Source organism: Hyperolius riggenbachi, chromosome 12 (genome assembly GCF_040937935.1).
Source record: "Hyperolius riggenbachi isolate aHypRig1 chromosome 12, aHypRig1.pri, whole genome shotgun sequence".
In the NCBI taxonomy this organism is placed as follows: Eukaryota; Metazoa; Chordata; class Amphibia; order Anura; family Hyperoliidae; genus Hyperolius; species Hyperolius riggenbachi.
Window position 1 is genome coordinate 137091651 of NC_090657.1, and position 23674 is coordinate 137115324.

Sequence of the window (23674 nt, forward strand, 5' to 3'; positions counted from 1 at the left end):
CTTAGTGCAACTGGAACTACTGCAGATGAAACATATGTGTGCCGGGTGCAGGTGCTGGGTATCACATAGGTGCAAATACTTGCCATGCCTGCACTGGGTGCTAGCTATGGGTGGGCATTGTGTGTCTTGTGGGTTCTGAGTGCAGGTACTTCAGGTGCTAGTACTAGTTATGTGCAGGGCTGTGGAGTCGGTCCAAAAATCCACCGACTCCGACTCCGACTCCTCAGTTTAGGATTCCACCGACTCCGACTCCGAATCCACGACTCCGACTCCTCTAATTTGCATATTACAATTTTGTTGATTAAAAGTATGTAACATGAAATTCGTCTCTTAACTGCCAACGCTTAGGAATTTTACAAGACAACTGAAGTGAGAAGGATATGTAGACTACTATATTTATTCCCTTTAGACTAAAACTAGTCCTTGGTAAGAGTACTTGTAAAAGGTACAAACCGGAACAAAGAACATCTATCAGGCCCTAGGCAATGTAACTGTGGGTACATGTAAGAATGATGTGCAGGTACTCTGCAGGGGAAGGAGGAGATTGTAAACAGACAACACCTCTGTGTTCAATGTGCACAGCATTCTCAGTGGATTCCCTGCAGCTCTGTGGGGAGTGCATATGTAGAGTATAGTACTACTGTGTAACAAAGTAAACCTTAGACAGATGAAATTAAAAGTTTTATACATACCTGGGGCTTCCTCCAGCCGCCTTCAGGATCATCAGTCCCTCGTTGTCCTCCTCCACCACCTGGATCTTCTGCAATGAGTCCAGGTACTTGAGCCAGTCGGGCGTAGTGCGCATGCACACACTCCACCGCCAGGAGCATACTACACCTGTGCAGCACTATTGCGCAGGTGCAAAGTGTTCCTGGCTGTGGGAGCGGCATGCGGCCGGACAGTGCTGACTGACTGAATTACCAGGACTCATAGCAGAAGATCCGGGTGGTGGAGGACAGCGAGGGACTGATTAGCCTGAAGGGGGCTGGAGGAAGCCCCAGGTATGTATAAAACTTTACTTTTCATCCGTCTCAGTTACCCTTTAATTTGTAGTCACCAAACCAAATTTTAACAACATATCAAATTATTTAATTTCATCAGGAAAGGGAGTGCATACATTTGCATAAATCAGCATCAATGCAGAATTATTTCCATCTCGTTGACCATCTCTATTAGTGACACAGCTACACATCAGGCTTTATTCTTACAGCATAGATGTTATTTAGTATATATAAGAGATTCCTGTGTACACATCATATATACAGTCACAATCAGATATGTATATCTGACCTTAAAAATACGGGGACTGCTTTATTGAAGCAGCACAAGTAACTAATTTTGATTGGTTTATTTCATTTTTGTGGACTAAGCACAGCTATTACTGTATATATACACTGTATATATACATTATTTTTAATGACTATTATCTGAGAAATAGAACATTTTATCATATTTTCTATTTTAATTACAGTTACAAATTCATTAGGAGTCGGAGTCGGTGCATTTTTTCCCGACTCCGACTCCAGGCACCCAAAATTGCCCGACTCCACCACTCCGACTCCACGACTCCGACTCCACAGCCCTGGTTATGTGAGTGCAGATAGTGAGTGCCATGTGGAGGCTGTGTGCAGGTGTGAGAAGTGAGTGCCATGTCGGGGCTGGGTGCAAGTACTGTGCCATGTGGGTATGAGTACTGGGTGCCAGCTATAGGGTGTGGGCTGCAGGTACTGGGTGTCATGTGGCTCTTTGATGCAAGTACTAAGTGCCATATGGAGGCCGGATGTGAGTATTGGGTGCAGGGTGCTTGGTGCAAGTACTTGGTGCTTGGTATAGTGGGGGTTACTGGTTAAGTATTATGTGGGTGCTTAATATTGGTGGGATTGCTGTGAGTGCAGGGGGTGGGAGGTCACTGTGGGTACTGCTATAAATTGCATAGTTGCTACTAGGGGAGGTAGAGGTCAGTGTGGGTGCTGTGGGATGGAGAAGTAACTATGGGTGCTGTGGAAGGTAGAGGTCAGTATGGGTACCGGAGGAAAGGGTGGTCACTGTTTGTCCTTTAGGGGAGGTCATTGTGGGTCTTGGGGGAGGTAGAGGTCTTTGTGGGTGCTGGAGGAAGGGGAGGTCACAGTGGGAGCTGCTATGAATGGCACAGTTGTTGCTAGGGGAGGTAGAGGTCATTGTGGTTGCTGGAGGAGGGAGTAGTTGTGGATGCTGAGTGTTGGCAGAGTTCACTGTGTGCACTGGCGATGGGATAGGTCACTGTAGGTGTTGTTTTTGGGATGGGAGGTACCTGTGGGTGCTGCAGGGGACAGGAGGGTAGCCACTGGGGGAGGGAACGATCACTGCAGGTGCTGGGGGATGGATAGGTCAGTGTGGGTGCTGGGGTAGGCAGGATCACTGCTAGAGCTGGGGAGGTATAGGTGATTGTGGGTGCTATGTGGAGGGAGAGGTCACTGTGGGTGCTAGGTGGAGGAAGAGGTTACAGTGGGTGCTGGGGAAGGGAGAGGTCAGTATGGGTCCTAGGTGGAGGGAGAGGTCACTTCAGGTGCTAGGTGGAGGGAGGGGTCACTGTGGGTGCTAGGTGAAGGGAGAGATAACTGTGGGTGCTGGAGAGGGAGAGGTCAGTATGGATCCTAGGTGGAGGGAGAGGTCACTTCAGGTGCTAGGTGGATGGAGAGGTCACTGTGGGTGCTGGGAGAGAGAGAGGTCTCTATGGTTGCTAGGTGGAGGGAAAAGTCACTGTGGATGCTAGGTGGAGGTAGAGGTCACTGTGGATGCTGAGGGAGGTAGAGGTGTGTATGGGAGGGGGGGGTGGAGGGAGAGGTCAGTATGCCACACTAGGATTCCTGTCTTCACTTGAATGTTTCCCGGGTGGAGGCGGAGTTTCCCTCGGGTGGGTAGAGCTTATCACTGTCAGGGGCGGAGCTTATTTTGCATGGCTAGAAGGGCCTGTGGGTGCTGGGAGAGAGAGAGGTCACTATGGTTGCTAGGTGGAGGGAAAAGTCACTGTGGATGCTAGGTGGAGGGAGAGGTCACTGTGGATGCTGGGGGAGGTAGAGGTGTGTACGGGAGGGGGGGGGGGTGGAGGGAGAGGTCAGTATGCCACACTACGATTCCTGTCTTCACTTGAATGTGTCCCGGGTGGAGGCGGAGTTTCCCTCGGGTGGGTAGAGCTTATCACTGTCAGGGGCAGAGCTTATTTTGCATGGCTAGAAGGGCCTTTTTTGAAGATTTTAAAAAAGGGGGTGCCTGGGCACTCGGAGCACCCCCCTGTGCACGTGCCTGCTGCAGAGTATTGGGTTACAGATCAGTGCTGTGTTGTATGCTTGGTTGTTTCATTGCTACCCGTGTGAGCTTGCAGTGTGTGTGTGCTTGCAGCTCAACAGCAGTGCATGGAATTGTTGTAATTGCCACAGACAAGGACAGATCTCCGTTTAGCAGGAATCTGTGGGTGTATGGCATCTAGAAAATTCATTCGCACATGACTGCTCCTGGTGGCTGAGTCTTGCAAAGTGTTGTTGAGGGCAACAGCCTTGTTTTATCTTAAATAAGGCGGCTTCTCCTCTTGGTTTGGCCAAAAACCTCCAGGACCTGTCTTCAAATAAGCAGGTATAGGATATAAACCCATCTCCACTCGGGTATTCCTAAACATCTCTCTAGGTACGGCCACTTTCCTGAAAATGTCTGTGTGAGAAAACGCGGAAAAGCCGCCGCGTGTGCTGAAAGCAAGGCGGCTGATTCTGCGTCCAACGCGGCGGTTTGCACGCGTAGGCACACGTCTGGTAGTGTGGCAGAACGCGAAAAAGCCGCCGCATGTTCTAATAGCAAAGCGGCTGTTTCCGCGTCCAAGGTGGCGGTTTGTACGCAGCAGCGTACCTTTGGAGTGGCTGGGTCTGTTAGTCCACATAGATGGATGAAGAGCTACACGCGCTCGGGCCAGAAGTCAGGACATTTATACCAGCAGGGGAAGTGTCAGCTGATCAGGTCGATCAGCTGATTCCTGCTGGACTCATGATTGGCTGAGTGGCTCGGGCGGGGCAGCAGAGTTCAGCTACTATATATTCTGCTTGCTTGTCAGTTGCTGGTTGTCTGCCATTGCAAACACTTACGACCATTCAGACCATAGTCTGATCCTACAGTGTGGTTGAACCAGGAAGGACCTGGGAATCCACACTGAGCTAGAATACTTTCTCTTGCTTATTCTATGTTATGCTTTAGACCAGTTTCAGGGTGTTGGACCTCACACCCAAGACTAGGATACTGTGTCAGTTCTATGTTATGCTGTAGACCAGTTCCAGGGTGTTGTGACTATGGACCTCACACCCAAGACTAGGATACTGTGTCAGTTCTATGTTATGCTTTAGACCAGTTCCAGGGTGTAGAGACCAAGGACCTCACACCCAAGACTAGGGAACTGTATTATCATTTGTGTTATCCTTCAGGTTAGTTCCAGGGTGTAGAGAACACGGACCTCACACCTAGACTAGGCATTGTTTGATATCTGTTACTACCTTGGGGACTATCTCTCCCCCTTAAGAGATAGTCTCCTGACCTGCTAGTGACATTCACCCTTCAGGTGTCACTCCTGCTCAGGTTCCTCCTACCTTCAGCCTGACTCCACCCCTTGGAGAATCTCAGGCTGTTGGAAGGTTCCTGTGTCCTCAAAAGCAGTATACCAGGCTGCTTCTGATCACCTGCGCAAAAGGTGGATCAGCGCAACACCAGGCTGCCTCCGAATGGCCTCCAATCAGAGGTGCGCTGAGCCCCCCCAGAAACTACAAACGCACCTTGAACCCAAACAGAAGCTCTGCATATACACCAAAAGCATGGCTGTTAAGTGGGAGCAGCTGACCAAAAATGAAATAAATTAGTACATAGCAAGGAAATGAACAGCGCTACTTAAAAACAGGCAAGTGCCTACCTGCAAAAGAGTGCAAGCCCCACTTGTGGAGTCGAATACACACCGAGCATACACATGACCTGTCTACCACTGGAGGAGGATGTTAGTTTCCTGTAACAGCTTGCATGCAGCCTATAAAGTACTCGTCCCTCCCACTGCAAAGAAGTCGATCCTCTATGGGAGGGGCCTAACACTAACTAAATCCTAACCTATGTATATGCATAGCCTGGGTGCGGCTAATCAAATAAAATTGAAAATTGCGCAAAAGGTGGATCAGCGCAACACCAGGCCGCCTCCAAATGGCCTCCAATCAGAGGTGCGCTGAGCCCCCCCAGAAACTACAAACGCACCTTGAACTTCTGATCACCTGCTCGGCAGGTGCATTACTCAAAGTATTACTGTTACACCAAACACTCATATACAGGTGTGTGAAAAACTATTTGCCCCCTTCCTGATTTATTATTCTTTTGCATGTTTGTCATACTTAAATGTTTCTGCTCATCAAAAAACGTTAACTATTAGTCAAAGAAAACATAATTGAAAACAAAATGCAGTTTTAAATGATGGTTTTTATTATTTAGTGAGAAAATAACTCAAAACCTACATGGCCCTGTGTGAAAAAGAAATTGCCCCCTGAACCTAATAACTGGTTGGGCCACCCTTAGCAGCAATAACTGCAATCAAGCGTTTGCGATAACTTGCAACGAGTCTTTTACAGCGCTCTAGAGGAATTTTGGCCCACTCATCTTTGCAGAATTGTTGTAATTCAGCTTTATTTGAGGGTTTTCTAGCATGAACCGCCTTTTTAAGGTCATGCCACAACATCTCAATAGGATTCAGGTCAGGACTTTGACTAGGCCACTCCAAAGTCTTCATTTTGTTTTTCTTCAGCCATTCAGAGGTGGATTTGCTGGTGTGTTTTGGGTCATTGTCCTGCTGCAGCACCCAAGATCGCTTCAGCTTGAGTTGACAAACAGATGGCCGGACATTCTCCTTCAGGATTTTTTGGTAGACAGTAGAATTCATGGTTCCATCTATCACAGCAAGCCTTCCAGGTCCTGAAGCAGCAAAACAACCCCAGACCATCACACTACCACCACCATATTTTACTGTTGGTATGATGTTCTTTTGCTGAAATGCTGTGTTACTTCTACGCCAGATGTAACGGGACACGCACCTTCCAAAAAGTTCAACTTTTGTCTCGTCGGTCCACAAGGTATTTTCACAAAAGTCTTGCCAATCATTGAGATGTTTTTTTTAGCAAAATTGAGACGAGCCTTAATGTTCTTTTTGATTAAAAGTGGTTTGCACCTTGGATATCTGCCATGCAGACCATTTTTGCCCAGTCTCTTTCTTATGGTGGAGTCATGAACAATGACCTTAATTGAGGCAAGTGAGGCCTGCAGTTCTTTAGATCTTTTCCTGGGGTCTTTTGTGGCCTCTCGGATGAGTTTTCTCTGCGCTCTTGGGGTAATTTTGGTTGGTCAGCCACTCCTGGGAAGGTTCATCACTGTTCCATGTTTTTGCCATTTGTGGATAATGGCTCTCACTGTGATTCGATGGAGTCCCAAAGCTTTAGAAATGGCTTTATAACCTTTACCAGACTGATAGATCTCAATTACAGTACTTTGTTCTCATTTGTTCCTGAATTTCTTTGGATCTTGGCATGATGTCTAGCTTTTGAGGTGCTTTTGGTCTACTTCTCTGTGTCAGATAGCTCCTATTTAAGTGATTTCTTGATTGAAACAGGTGTGGCAGTAATCAGGCCTGGGGGTGACTACAGAAATTGAACTCAGGTGTGATAAACCACAGTTAAGTTATTTTTTAACAAGGGGGGCAATCACTTTTTCACACAGGGCCATGTAGATTTGGAGGTTTTTTTTCTCACTAAATAATAAAAACCATCATTTAAAACTGCATTTTGTGTTCAATGATGTTATCTTTGACTAATAGTTAACGGTTTTTGATGAGCAGAAACATTTCAGTGTGACAAACATGCAAAAGAATAAGAAATCAGGAAGGGGGCAAATAGTTTTTCACACCACTGTACCTATAGGTGTCCAGAGGTTAGCAATATATCTGATTGTCGGTGATACTGCAGATCATCAATAATCGGGTATATATCTGCATTCTTGGTAATACTGCAGATCACCAATAATCAGATTCTCTCTGCGTGCTGACACCGATCATTACAGAATGGCAGACCGAACCCAAATGGACGCACTGTACAGCCATGTTGAAGTCCTGACCACCGCGGTAAACCAACTTTCCGCGGCAGTTTTGAGCCAACAGACCCAGATATGTCAGATATTTGGGGCTATTCAGGAACTTCAATCAGTGCAATCTCCTCTTAGCACGGACATACGTATGCCTGTACCTGAAAGGTTTTCTGGCGACATATCTGACTTTCGGAACTTTAGAAATAGAGTGTTATCATACTTTGAGTTAAGGCCTAACTCGCCTGGAACCGTGGCACAGAGAATTACATTCATTAAGACTCTGTTGTCAGGGGATTCCCAGACCTGGGCATATGGTCTTCCGAGTGGGCATCAGGCCCTGACCTCGGTGGATGAATTTTTTGAGGCTATGGCTATGATTTACGATGACCCGGACATTGCCTCGACTTCTGAACGGAAGCTCAAGCTTCTGCGTCAAGGTAAAGGTCCAGTAGAGAATTATGCTGCGGAGTTCAGGAGGTGGGCAGTCTCGGCTAGATGGGACGCATTCGCCCTCCTGGACTGTTTTTTGGCCGGATTGTCAGATACTATTCATGAGTTAATGATAGGTCATCCTGAGCCTGAATCATTGGATGAGGCAATTTCTTTGGCTATACAGATAGATCGCCGTTTGCGCCACCAGAGACAGGTTCGTGGTAGAGTGGACAGAAGGTCTATCTTACGCGACTCTTCTCGGTCTCCCTCACCCCCAGGCGAACCTATGCAAATTGGGTACACAAGGCTGAGTCTGGGGAAGAGGAGTCACAGGAGCCCAAAGAAGAACGCTTTATATGGGTCCTCTAGACCAGACGAATGCTACCACCTGGGGGGAGTCAATACCATAGGTGAGCAGGGTTCATCTCTGAACGATGGTCGGCTGATCCTTCCTTGTTCGGTTACGTGGGGAGGTCAGACCAAGTCCGCAGAAGCCATGGTGGACTCGGGTTCAGCAGCGAACCTCATAGATTACGATTTTGCTAAAAGCTTGGGGATACCTTTATCCGCACCCGACCGGCAGATTTCGGTCACCGCAGTGGATGACTCTCCATTGCGCAGTGCCCAGTTTCTTTCCCAAACCCCTCTACTGTCATGTTGTTTAGGGGCAGTGCATGAAGAGAGTTTACAGTTCCTGGTCCTGCCAATGAAGGGCTATGCTGTTGTTCTTGGTATGCCCTGGTTACGGCTTCACTCGCCACTGATTGACTGGGCTTCAGCACAGCTACTGAACTGGTCAGCCCATTGTCAGGAGCACTGTTTAAAGAGGGGTGAGGCGGATAATACCAAGATACAGGTCGCAGGAAAGACAGGACAGTGTACAGATATTTCTAATGGACCCTGTTCCTCACGGTTACCTCTCATGCATGAATCAGATAGCAAAAGCGCCAAAGCAGACGCTTTAGACAGGGGTTTTGGGCCCAAAATCTTTCTATCACCGAAAAAACAAGCTGACAAAAAATCATTTCAGGTTCCCCTGCTCAAGCCAGCAGTGCAGGTGGATTCCACTCCCTCCCACCCTGTGTTGATTGATGACCGGCCTGAGGATGAGATAAAACGGACATCTCCTTCCTGACTTTCCAGGATGTAGGTTAGAGAATTCCCTGAGTCCACTCCTCAAGGGGGGGGGTACTGTGAGAAAACGCAGAAAAGCCGCTGCGTGTGCTGAAAGCAAGGCGGCTGATTCCGCGTCCAACGTTTGCACGCGTAGGCACGCGTCTGGTAGTGTGGCAGAACGCGGAAAAACGGCCGCATGTTCTAACAGCAAAGCGGTTGTTTCCGCGTCCAAGGTGGCGGTTTGTACGCAGCAGCGTGCCTTTGGAGTGGCTGGGTCTGTTAGTCCACATAGATGGATGAAGAGCTACACGTGCGCGGGCCAGAAGTCAGGACCTTTATACCAGCAGGGGAAGTGTCAGCTGATCAGGTCGATCAGCTGATTCCTGCTGGACTCATGATTGGCTAAGTGGCTCAGGCGGGGCAGCAGAGTTTAGCTACTATATATTCTGCTTGCTTGTCAGTTGCTGGTTGTCTGCCATTGCAAACACTTACGTGGAAGCATTCAGACCATAGTCAGATCCTACAGTGTGGTTGAACCAGGAAGGACCTGGGAATCCACACTGAGCTAGAATACTTTCTCTTGCTTATTCTATGTTATGCTTTAGACCAGTTCCAGGGTGTTGTGACTACGGACCTCACACCCAAGACTAGGATACTGTGTCAGTTCTATGTTATGCTGTAGACCAGTTCCAGGGTGTTGTGACTACGGACCTCACACCCAAGACTAGGATACTGTGTCAGTTCTATGTTATGCTTTAGACCAGTTCCAGGGTGTAGAGACCAAGGACCTCACACCCAAGACTAGGGAACTGTATTATCATTTGTGTTATGCTCCAGACTAGTTCCAGGGTGTAGAGACCAAGGACCTCACACCCAAGACTAGGGAACTGTATTATCATTGAGTTATGCTCCAGACTAGTTCCAGGGTGTAGAGACCAAGGACCTCACACCCAAGACTAGGGAACTGTATTATCATTTGTGTTATACTTCAGGCTAGTTCCAGGGTGTAGAGAACACGGACCTCACACCTAGACTAGGCATTGTTTGATATCTGTTACTACCTTAGGGACTATCTCTCCCCCTTAAGAGATAGTCTCCTGACCTGCTAGTGACATCCACCCTTTAGGTGTCACTCCCGCTCAGGTTCCTCCACACTTCAGCCTGACTCCACCCCTTGGAGAATCTCAGGCTGTTGAAAGGTTCCTGTGTCCTCAAAAGCAGTATACCAGGCTGCTTCTGATCACCTGCTCGGCAGGTGCATTACTCAAAGTATTACTGTTACACCAAACACTCATATACCTATAGGTGTCCAGAGGTTAGCAATATATCTGATTGTCGGTGATACTGCAGATCATCAATAATCGGGTATACATCTGCATTCTTGGTGATACTGCAGATCACCAATAATCAGATTAGGGGGAATGCGTTACTGGATCTGATCATTTCAAATAGACCAGATAATGTATCAAATGTGCAGGTTCAAGAACATTTGGGAAATAGTGATCACAACATGATAACGTTTGATCTGGTGACTGATAGGCCACGGGGCAGCGGGACCACTAAAACTATGAATTTTAGAAAAGCAAAGTTCAATCAAATCAGGCAGGCACTAAGTTTGGTGAACTGGGATAATGTACTACAAGGGGAGGACACTGAAGGGAAATGGCAAGCTTTTAAACGTATTCTCAATCAATATTGTAGTATGTATATCCCATATGGAAACAAAATGTCTAGGAATAAAAAAAGGCCTCTATGGATGAATAGAAAGGTTAAAGATAAAATGAAGAGGAAAAAGAATGCCTATAAGGTCCTAAAACAGGAGGGGACCGAGACTGCACTAAGCAATTATAAGGAGTGCAATAAAAATTGTAAAAAAGAAATTAGGCTGGCAAAGATCGAAGCTGAAAATCAAATCGCTAGGGATATCAAATCTAACCCAAAAAAGTTTTACAAGTACATCAACTCTAAAAAAAGAAAGGTTGACTGTATAGGACTCCTAAAGGATGAGGGTGGGAACTCAATGGTGGATGACCAAGGTAAGGCAGAGTTATTAAATGCTTTCTTTGCTTCTGTCTTTACAAAGGAAACAGCACTGTTGCAAATTACAGAGGCGGAAGAGTCTCAATCTTCTAACTGTAATATTAAATACTTAACGCAGGAAGAAGTAAAGGCAAGACTAAATAAATTAAAAATAGACAAGGCACCTGGCCCGGATGGCATGCATCCTCGGGTCCTAAGGGAATTAAGTTCAGTTATAGATAAACCCCTTTATCTTATCTTTTGTGACTCTCTTGCAACTGGCAGAGTCCCAGTGGATTGGCGTACAGCCCACGTTTTCCCATTATTTAAGAAGGGCAAAAAATCAGATCCAGGAAATTATAGACCTGTAAGCTTAACATCAGTTGTATGCAAACTATTTGAGGGGTTACTAAGAGATACTATACATGACTTCATAGTAGAAAATAATCTTATTTCTCAGCATCAACATGGGTTTACTAAAGACAGGTCCTGTTTGACTAACATGCTCAGCTTTTATGAGGTAGTGAATGCTAATATGGATATTGGGAATGCTGTAGATGTGATATACTTAGACTTTGCTAAGGCATTCGACACTGTTCCCCACAAAAGTCTGGTGCAAAAGATGAGGATGCAAGGACTGGGGAAGAGTCTGTGTGCTTGGATAGGGAACTGGCTAATGGACAGAAAACAAAGAGTTGTGGTCAATGGATCATACTCAAAATGGGAGACTGTTAGCAGTGGGGTCCCACAGGGGTCTGTACTGGGTCCAGTGCTCTTCAATTTATTTATTAATGACCTAGTGGATACAGTAGTGAGCAATGTTGCTATTTTTGCAGATGATACAAAATTGTGCAGAATCATCAACTCTAAGGAAGATAGTGTTATATTGCAACAGGATCTGGATAGGATGGCTATATGGGCACATACATGGCAGATGAAATTCAATGTTGACAAATGTAAAGTCATGCATTTTGGTCGTACCAATGGTCTAACACCATACAAAATAAATGGGATACAGTTGGGGACATCAAACTTGGAGAAGGACTTAGGAGTACTCATCGACAACAAGTTAAATAATCGTACTCAATGCCAAGCCGCTGCAGCTAAAGCTAACAAAATTTTGGGATGCATTAAAAGGGAAATAAAAACTCGAGATGCTAGCATAATATTGCCCCTGTTTAACTCTCTAGTAAGGCCACATCTGGAATATGGAATTCAGTTCTGGGCACCACATTACAAAAAAGATATTGCAGTTTTAGAGCAGGTGCAGAGACGAGCAACAAAATTGATACGTGGGATGGAAGGTCTCACTTACCAAGAAAGGTTAGATAAACTGGGTTTATTTAGTCTAGAGAAAAGACGCCTTAGAGGAGATCTAATTAACATGTATAAATACATCAGAGGGCAATATAATAGCTTGGCGGATGAGCTTTTTGTCCCTAGGCCTTCTCAAAGGACTAGAGGACATGATCTGCGCATGGAGGAAAAACGTTTTAGCCATTTATTTAGGAAAGGGTTCTTTACAGTAAGAGTGATTAAGATGTGGAATGCATTGCCACAGGAAGTCGTTATGGCAAACTCTATACCTGCATTTAAAGGGGGCTTAGATGCTTTCCTTGCGTTGAATGACATCCATGGCTACAATTACTAGGTAATGCCAATGATGTTAATCCAGGGATTTTATCTGATTGCCATCTGGAGTCGGGAAGGAATTTTTACCTCGTAAGGGTTTTTTCGCCTTCCTCTGGATCAACAGGGATATGTGAGGGAGCAGGCTGGAGTTGTACTTTGTACTGGTTGAACTCGATGGACGTATGTCTTTTTTCAACCAAAGTAACTATGTAACTATGTAAGATTCTCTCTGCGTGCTGACACCGATCGTTACAGTCTAGAACCAGATATATGCAAACAAGGCAAGATGGGGACCAGGTTCCCTCTAAATGAGGGTAAAGCAAAAAGGCCCAATTGGCATGAAATACAATAAAACAACCCCCCAAAAAAAAGAAAACAGGGAAGGGGTGGCTATCCTCTAATAATGACTCAAAAACTGTGGCAATAAAATTTACCAAGGAACACTGGTGACGTGTTACATGGGTCTCTGCCCTCTTCCTCATGCCAAATAACTGCCGTACAATCTAGCAAGCCAAAGCCCTGAGTGTCAGCGTTCTTTAATAAATCTAATGCCATATATGTAATCTCATGTACTGGCTGCCGACTATAAAATGTAGGTTGTACTGAGTGTAATTTTCAAACATAGAATGCTGAACACTATGGTGCTGCTAACTGGAACAAATTCTGCCACCAGGGTAACATGTCCTCCTTTAGTTTCTAGGGGGTCAAGATGGTATGGTGTTCTGTTAGGGGAGGTGATCTCCAGAGACTCCTACTGTGCTGTGAGGCCTTCTGGATTCACCAGAAGGGCACCTGTGCTCTGGGGGGGCTCAATGCGTGTTGGGATCTGAGCCTCCCTCACTTATGATTTTTGATCCACCGTTTTACCTCTTTTTCCTTTTCCATCTCCCCCTTACCTTCTTCCTTCCTTTCCCAGTTTCACCTTTTTCTTTATTTCCGTCTCTTTTCCTCGTCTCCCTCCCACTCCCGTCCTTTTTCCTTGTTCTTCCATAGTCAGCATTTGGGTCATATTTGCCTTCACAGACATCAGTGTGTGTGTTTTTTTTTTTTGAGACTACCTTTGTTTTTATGTGTTTGTTTTTTTAGCCTCTATTTGTATTATGTAATTAATTATATCCATATTGCTTTGTCTCTCTAATTTAAGTGGATGGTTTCTTTGGGGTGGGAAGGGTACATAGTTAGACTCCACCTTCATTAAGGATCTTCACAACTATGACTAAGTGTTCAAAAATGTGTGTCACAACATTTTAACAAAATTTGAAGAGCGACTTGAACAGAGAAAAACATCACTGCACGGTGATCAGACGAAAGGAGAAACATACAAGGGATTTCAAGTATGGCTGCTCTTATCAAAATTTACATAATGGATACAGATACTACAGCATCAAGGACTGAGTACAACTGAAAAATATACAAGAGAAACTTAGCTTAAAACTAAACTAAATCCAAAATGTAAACAAGGCACATTCTCAACGCAAGCATGCAGATTAGTTTAAAAAAAAAAATGCATATTACCTACTACCTTACTTCCTCCTCATGTATATATACTGTATATTTTCTACTATAATGTAGGGGTTCTGGAAAATGAAGTCTGAACTAGAGTACCTGATGTACCTTCTTCCCTCAGGTTGTACTCCTACTGAACTCAAGCCACCTGTGACAGGTCTAGCTAGCCCCTGGACAGTATTATTCACTCAAGTCGCCCTCTCCGATTTTTCTTACGGCATGGAACTGGCCCCTCACCCCAGATACTGTAGTACGTCTGTACCCCTTGTTCTGAGTGCACACTCTCTGGCTCAGTGCACACTGGGCGGATCCGCCGGCCGCATCCGCTTGAAAATCCGCGTGGCTAATGTATCTCTATGGGCTGGTGCACACCGGCGGTTTGAGGTTTTTAGCAAGCCGCAAACGTGCCTCTTGCTGCACGTTTGCGGTGTGCTTAAAACCTCAAACTGACGGCGTGCATCAGCCCATAGAGATACATTAGCCACGCGGATGCTGATGCGGATGCGGCCGGCGGATCGCATACAAAATCCGCTCGGTGTGCACCTGGCAAATATCGGCTCTCTGCTCCCAAAACCGCTAGCGTTTTGACGATCTGCTAGCGGTTTTGGTGTGCACTGGAGGCCTGTATGATGATCATTCTCATGTAGTCTATTATATGTCTGTATATGTACAATTGCCATGCCATGTGTACCAAAGACAATTTCAGGTACGCCACTCGCGCACTTTGTGAATAAAGTGTTTTCTGATTTCTAATTGAGTACAGGTTTCCTTTAAGTGTGACATAGTCTTGCTGCTATAGATAGCACATATGAAGATCCTGAAAACTCTGTTCTTAGCCCATAACTGGTATATTATGAAAACTAGTATCTCTAGAGGGAACTCGTATGGTGAAGCCATTGAAGTAAACAAGTGCATAAACTTCAAAGTGTGTAGGCCCTGCAGGCACTGCTCATTTAGTTAAATTGCAGCACACAGTGAAGTTAAAGCTTCAATAAGCTCTCCTGTGCATTGAGCCCATTTTTGACACAGAACATATGGCGTCTGATGTGCATTTTTTAAGATAAGAAGCAAAAATTAATTGATTCATATTAATGTTTGCGCTAAAAAGGAGGCCTTTAGTCGCCTATCATGTGGATGGGACTGACTGACAATACACAGGTGCGTACAAAGCACAATTGCTTGGTTTATCATTTTTGCCATTTTCTCTTAGTATGTGGAAGGCTTTAAAGTGACCCTGAAATAAACCTATGCAATATAAACCAAACATATGATGGCAAACTACATAACTACAATGAAAAATGATGAGCAGTTCCAGTGATTGAAGTAAATGTTATCAGGAAGGTGGAACTGAAACCAGTGGCATCACTGGAGCTAAGGATTCAGGGCCTGTGCATATGCTTAACATGTTTGTTTATCAAGCATACATGTAAACTGGAACTTCAGCAATTTGAGCACAAGGGATAGCTGCTAGTAGAATGTCAGTAACATAGTTATTTGGGTTGAAAAAAGGCATACGTTCATCGAGTTCAACCAGAGAAAAAGTTAAACACTAGCCTGCTCCCTCACATATCCCTGTTGAACCAGAGGAAGGCAAAAAACCCTTACAAGGCATGGTCCAATTAGCCCCAAAAGGGAAAAAATTCCTTCCCGACTCCAGATGGCAATCAGATAAATTCCCTGGATCAACATCATTGGGCATTACCTTGTAATTGTAGCCATGGATGTCTTTCAATGCAAGGAAATCATCTAAGCCCCCTTTAAATGCAGGTATAGAATTTGCCATAACTACTTCCTGTGGCAATGCATTCCACATCTTAATCACTCTTACTGTAAAGAACTCTTTCCTAAATAAATGGCTAAAACATTTTTCCTCCATGCGCAGATCATGTCCTCTAGTCCTTTGAGAAGGCCTAGGGACAAATAGCTTATCCGCCAAGCTTTTATATTGCCCTCTGATGTATTTATACATGTTAATTAGATCCCCTCTAAGACGTCTTTTCTCTAGACTAAAAAAAAACAGTTTATCTAACCTTTCTTGGTAAGTGAGACCTTCCATCCCACGTATCAATTTTGTTTCTCGTCTCTGCAACTTCTCTAAAACTGCAATATTTTTCCTGTAATGTGGTTGTAGTGAATGGCGGAGATGTCGCCGCGGCGGTGAGCGGCATGGCGGCCATATCCGCGTCTCAGCCAGCGGCCTCCGCCGCACGGTTACATGTTGGAGTTTTGCCTAGTCCCTCAGTCGCACATAGACTGAGGGCTACGCGTGCGCACGCCAGGCGACAGGACCTTTATGCAGATAGAAGGGGAGTCAGCCGATCAGCTGACTCCAGTAGTGCTCCGGATTGGCTGAGTGACTGGAGCGGCGCTGTGGAGCACTCTGAGTATATATAGGACCTGCCTGTCAGTTGCTCTTTGTCTGCTGTTGCATATGCTACGTGTTAGCACTCAGACCCTTAGTCAGATCCGAAAGTGTGCTAGAACCAGCAGGAGCTGGGGATCCACACTTAGCCAGATTCTGTTGATAGCTTAAAGTACTAATTGAATTGTATTATTTGTTATGACCTTCTGCTAGCCTTGACTACTCTTCTGTCTTCTGATTCTGTGCCTATGCCTATCTGATCTAGTTGCCGACCCAGCTTATACCTCACTCTGATTCAGTCTTCTGTCTTTGCACCGTATCTGTCCGTGTGTTGCCAAACCTGCTTGTCTGACTCTTCTGCCCTCACCAGTGAGCTTAGTTCTGGTGAGGGATTCTTAGTTTAGTAATCACCTGCTCCTCACGTTGATAGCTGCAGTATAGTCTGAATCACCTGCTCCTCAGGTTGATAGCTGCAGTATAGTCTGAATCACCTGCTCCTCAGGTTGATAGTTGCAGTACAGTCTGAATCACCTGCTCCTCAGGTAGATAGCTGCAGTACAGTATGAATTACCTGCTCCTCAGGTTGATAGCTGCAGTACAGTCTTAATCACCTGCTCCTCAGGTGACTAACCTTTACAGTACAGTTCTCATCACCTGCTCCTCAGGTGATCAGAGGCTGCAGTACAGTTGATCTCCTGCCCCTCAGGTGATCATCTGCTGCAGTACAGTCTGAATCACTCGCTCCACGGGTGATCAGTATTCATTGTCCTCCTGTGTTTCATCCGCTCCTCGGGTGAACCGATCACTAAACTCATCCATGTCTCCAGCCTGCTGGAGTACTGTTTCCAGAGTTCTATAGAGATATCTCCCTCTACCAGCTCCTCTGGGATAGTAGGTATCTCGATCTATATTTACTGTTGCACCAAACACTATCTTACACCTGGGTGTCCTGTGTCTTGCTATACCTGCATTATTGGTGATTCTGCAGATCACCACATAATTAGGTATAACATCTGTATTATTGGTGATACTGCAGATCACCAATAATCAGAAAATCTGTTCTTGCTGACATCGATCGTTACAGTGGTGCCCAGAACTGAATTCCACATTCCAGATGTGGCCTTACTAGAGAGTTAAACAGGGGCAATATTATGCTAGCATCTCAAGTTTTTATTTCCCTTTTAATGCATCCTAAAATTTTGTTAGCTTTAGCTGCAGCGGCTTGGCATTGAGTACGATTATTTAACTTGTTGTCGATGAGTACTCCTAAGTCCTTCTCCAAGTTTGATGTCCTCATCTGTATTCCATTTATTTTGTATGGTGCTAGACCATTGGTACAACCAAAATGCATGACTTTACATTTTTCAACACTGAATTTCATCTGCCATTTATGTGGCCATATAACCTTCCTATCCAGATCCTGTTGCAATATGTCACTATCTTCCTGAGAGTTGATGATTCTGCACAATTTTGTATCATCTGCAAAAATAGCAACATTGCTCACTACTGCATCTACTAGGTCATTAATAAATAAATTAAAGAGCACTGGACCCAGTACAGACCCCTGTGGGACCCCACTGCTAAAAGTCACCCATTTTGAGTATGATCCATTGACCACAACTCTTTGTTTTCTGTCCATTAGCCAGTTCCCTATCCATGAACACAAAAGAGTTTGTCAGCACCCCAAGTAATAATGACTGCATGTGCTGGGGTAGAGCATGTATACATAGTACTAAAGAGAAAAGATACCCCTATACACAGCACCACTGCAGACCATATGTATCAATCAAAAAATATATTTTTATTACAAGCTTTGCAAACACATATCAATGATACACAAAAATTTAAAAACATCTAAAAACAGCATAATATTGTATTTCCAGCCATATTCAACATAATGGGCCTGCTAGATATAATAATCTATTATGTTCAGTCTCAGTGGATGTATAACCTGTAACCACTGGGGGCTCAGAGAATGAGCCCCCTCATGGATGAACCCGGGTTCAGTAAGAATTATAAAGTGCAAAAAATTGGAACCATGAAAGTGCATATAGTGCTACACAAACAAACAATCATTCAACATATGCAATAACTGTGCAACCTATCAGACTAAAAGTGCAGTTTAAATACTGTCAGAGTCACTAATGACCAAGTGGAAGCAGCCTATTAGGATCTGCAAAGAAGTGAATAAGAAAAAGATACTTAGCCGGGTATGAAAAGAAAGGCAGGCAGACTGGCTTGGAAAGACGGAAGTATCCCCTCAGGACATAGCCCACATGCTCCGCGGTCGTCACTCCGCTTTGAAAGGTGAGGTAGATAGCCGTCAGTGGTTACAGGTTATACATCCACTGAGACTGAACATAATAGATTATTATATCTAGGAGGCCCATTATGTTGAGTATGGCTGGAAATACAATATTTTGCTGTTTTTAGATGTTTTTAAATTTTGTATCATTGATATGTGTTTACACAGTTCCCTATCCATGCACGCAGACTCTTCCCCAGTCCTTGCATACTCAACTTTTGCACAAGACTTTTGTGTGGAACAGTGTTGAAGGCCTTAGCAAAGTCCAAGTATATCACATCTACAGCATTTCCAATATCCACATTAGCGCTCACTACCTCATAAAAGCTGAGCATGTTAGTCAAACAGGACCTGTCTTTAGTAAACCCATGTTGATGCTGAGAAATAAGATTATTTTCTACTATGAAGTCATGTATAGTATCTCTTAGTAACCCCTCAAATAGTTTGCATACAACTGATGTTAAGCTTACAGGTCTATAATTTCCTGGATCTGATTTTTTGCCCTTCTTAAAGAGACTCCGTAACAAAAATTGCATCCTGTTTTTTATCATCCTACAAGTTCCAAAAGCTATTCTAATGTGTTCTGGCTTACTGCAGCTCTTTCTAATATCACAGTCTCTGTAATAAATCAATGTATCTTTCTCCTGTCAGACTTGTCAGCTGTGTCTGGAAGGCTGCCAAGTTCTTCAGTGTTGTGGTTCTGCTATGAACTCCCCCTTCCAGGCCCCTCTATGCACACTGCCTGTGTGTTATTTAGATTATGGCAGATTCTCTCTTCTCTCTTATCTTTTACAAGCTGGATAAATTGTCCTCTGAGCTGGCTGGGCTTTCACATACTGAGGAATTACAGACAAAGGCAAAACTGTTTGCAGGAAGAAACGAGCAGCCGGAAACTTCAGTGCATGAGAACTGCAGGGGGGAAAGAAACACACAAATGATCTCTTGAGATTCTAAAGGAAGGGTGTATACAGCCTGCTTGTGTATGGATGTATTTTCTATGTGTGGACATACTGTACATCAACCTACTTCCTGTTTTGGTGGCCATTTTGTTTGTTTATAAACAAACTTTTAAAAACTGTTTTTAACCACGTTTAATGCGGCGAGGAGCGGCGAAATTGTGACAGAGGGTAATAGGAGATGTCCCCTAACGCACTGGTATGTTTACTTTTGTGCGATTTTAACAATACAGATTCTCTTTAAATAATGGGAAAACGCAGGCTGTACGCCACAGATCAGTGAATAATGGCGCACAGCGCCTATGCATAAAAATGGTGCCGCATTAAAAAGATACGCTTATCGCTATTTATCATCAGTACTGCATGATAATGGCGCACAGGGAAAAAAGAAGAAAAACGGCACACAGTACCGTTATTTATCAATAGCGGCGTTCATATGCCAAACAGCAGACGCTATTGCACACAGTAACGTTATTTATCAATAGCTTACCTACATAAGCCAAACTGCAGAAGTTATTTAACTGCAAAATGGTGAATGGATTTAATGTAACACTGTCAAGGTTAGGGTTAGGCACCACTAGGGGAGATTTAGGGTTAGGCACCACCAGGGAGGTCTTAGGGTTAGGCACCACCAAGGGGTGGTTAGGGTTAGGCACCACCAGGGGGGTCTTAGGGTTGGGCACCACCAGGGGGGGTCTTAGGGTTAGGCACCACCAGGGGAGGGTGTTAGGGTTAGGCACCACCAGGGGGGTCTTAGGGTTAGGCACCACTAGAGGGGTCTTAGGGTTAGGTACTACCAGGGGGTTGGTTAGGGTTAGGCACCACCAGGGGGGGTTTAGGGGTTAGGGATAGGTACAGAGAGGGTTCTGTGTGTTAACGCTTAATAATGATAAGGCTTTAACACTAAATAACTATAAGGCTTTAACGTTAAATAGCGATAAGCGACAAACAGATTAGTGGCAACACCGTGCGCCATTATTCGCAGGCGCCATTTTCAGATGGATCCTGTATGCCAATCCACTGGGACTCTGCTAGTTGAAAGAGAGTCACAAAAGATAAGATAAAGGGGTTTATCTATAACTGAACTTAATTCCCTTAGGACACGAGGATGCATGCCATCCGGGCCAGGTGCCTTGTCTATTTTTAATTTATTTAGTCTTGCCTTCACTTCTTCCTGCATTTAGTATTTAATATTACAGTTGGAAGATTGAGACTCTTCTGCATCTGTAATTTGCAACAGTGATGTTTCACTTGTGAAGACAGAAGCAAAGAAAGCATTTAATAATTCTGCCTTACCTTGGTCATCCACCATTGAGTTCCCACCCTCATCCTTTAGAAGTCCAATACAGTCAACCTTTCTTTTTTTAGAGTTGATGTACTTGTAAAACTTCTTTGGGTTACATTTGATATCCCTAGCGATTTAATTTTCAGCTTCAATCTTAGCCAGCCTAATTTCTTTTTTACAACTTTTATCGCACTCTTTATAATTGCTTAATGCAGCCTCTGCCCCCTCCTGTTTGTTTTAGGACCTTATAGGCATTCTTTTTCCCCTTTATTTTATCTCTAACCTTTCTATTCATCCATAGAGGCCTTTTTTTATTCCTAGACATTTTGTTTCCATATGGGATATACACACTACAATATTGATTGAGAATAAGTTTAAAAGCTTGCCATTTCCCTTCAGTGTCATCCCCTTGTAGTACATTATCCCAGTTCACCAAACTTAGTGCCTGCCTGAGTTGATTGAACTTTGCTTTTCTAAAATTCAAAGTTTTAGTGGTCCCGCTGCCCCGTGGCCTATCAGTCACCAGATAAAACATCATCATGTTGTGATCACTATTTCCCAAATGTTCTTGAACCTGCACATTCTATACATTATCTGGTCTATTAGAAATGATCAAATCCAGTAACGCATTCCCCCTAGTTGGTTCTGTTACCATTTGAGTCAAGTAATTGTCCTGGACCTGTAGTGATGCCAGAAATCTGCTGCTTTTACCAGAATTGGTAGCCTCAATAGTCCAGTCAATGTCTGGAAAGTTGAAGTCACCCATACCATAACTAGCAAGAAGTTATAAATCAGGATGATAACTACCATAGCTATTACCTCATTTTTACTTGCAGCTTTTTCAACCTGCTGTAGTAATTGCAGTTCTGCAGCTTCATGAATATGTGGTGGCCTGTAGCATACCACAATAAGCAATTGGCAACCTTTATTTCCACCATGAATATTTACCCAAATGGACTCCACATCTTCACAATCTTCCTCCAGCTCATCGTTCAGGACAGCTGTAAAAGAATTCTTAAAGGGGAACTTCAGCCTAAACAAACATACTGTTATTAAGTTACATAAGCTAATTAAAATAGATAGGTAATATAATCTCTTACCTACCCGGTTTTAAAAGAACAGGCAAATGTTTGTGATTTCATGGGAGCAGCCATCTTGTTCATGGGGGCAGCCATCTTTTTTGTTGAAACGAGGTGACAGGGAGCATGAGACACAGTTCCAACTATCCTGTGTCCTGATTACCCCTCCCAGCTGCACACGCTAGGCTTCAAATTTAAAAAAATAAATAAAAATTGCACCAAAACAGCAGAATGAGAACAACAATATCAGAAATCCCATCATGCTTTGCATAGCATCAGGGGAAAAATGTCCGGGCAGTTTTCTTCTGTGCAGCTAAAAATGAGGCTTGGGTAAGAAAAACAAAGTTCTGATGCTGGGAAGCTGTTAAAGAAACACCAAGCCTTTTTATTGCTGCTGAGTAGATTTTTAGTCTGGAGGGTCACTTTAACAAAGAGACAAACCCCTCCACCTTTTTTCCCTGTTCTATTCTTCCTAAACACATTGAATCCCTCTAAATTCGCTATCCAGTCATGGTTTTCATCCATCCATGTCTCGGTTATTCCCACAATGTCATAGCCTTTGTCAATCAGAATGAACTCTAGTTCGTCCATTTTATTTGCAAGGCTCCTAGCATTGGTTACCATGCACTTTATGTTTTTACCACCACATTTTCCAATTTTGGTTACATGAAATGGGATACTTGAAGTTTTACCAACCTCCTTACTGTCCTACACTGTCCCCACCCCCCATAATGTTAGGCTCCCACTGTCTGTTTACCTTATCTTGTCTACATATTGAGACTTTACCCTCCTGCCTCCCCCCAGATCCTAGTTTAAAATCTTCTCCAACCATTTAGCCATCTTCTCCCCCAATGCAGCTGCACCCTCCCCATTAAGGTGCAGCCCATCCCTGCTGTAGAACCTGTAGCCGACTGCAAATTCTGCCCAGTTCTACAGGAACCCAAACCCCCCCTTCCTACACCAATTTCTCAGCCACTTATTTAACTCCCTAAGCTCCCTCTGTCTCTCAGATGTAGCACGTGGCACTGGCAGTATTTCAGAAAACACCACCTTGGAGGTCCTTGATTTAAGTTTATCTCCAAGTACCTGAAAATCATTTTTTGAGGACCTTCCATCTCCCACTAACCTTGCCATTGGTGCCAATGTGTACCATGACAGCTGTGGCTTCCCCAGCCACACGCAATAATCTGTCAATTCTTTCCGCTACATGCCGAACCCAAGTACCCGGGAGACAACAGACTGTACAGCATTCACGGTTTCTTTGACAGATTATCCTATCTATGCGCCTAAGAATTGAATCCCCTACCACCAGTATCTGTCTAGCCTTAGCTGCACTCTTATTCCCTTTCTCGTTGCAGCAGTCTGCCCCTTGGTTGCTAAGGGACACATCCTGCAGCAGCATTGCTACTCCAGAATCATCCTCCCCGATATTACGCAAACAAGCATACTTATTAGGGAGGGACAACTCGGGACTAGCCTCCCTGCCACTTTTTCCCCTAACCCTTCTAACTGTGACCCAACTTGCGGCTACCTCTGCTTCTTGCTCCAGCTGTACTCCACCCACCTCATCTTCACCGGTTCCCTCCAGTGTCTGGATCGTGAAATCCAAGCTCTTCACCATGTTGTGTATGCGTGATGCGTGAATGTTGCAAGATGCTCATTTAGCTCTGTGACTTTAGCCTCTAATTGAGCAACACGCACACACCCAGGGCAATAGTAAACACCCTCAATCTGCTGATCAAGGCATGCATGATGACTATTGTATGGGGAAAAATTACTTAAAGTAAACTGTGATGGTAAAAGATGAAACGGGAGAGTGAGTGAAGCGGGGATGTAAGAGAGGGAGAGGGAGTGAAGCTGGGG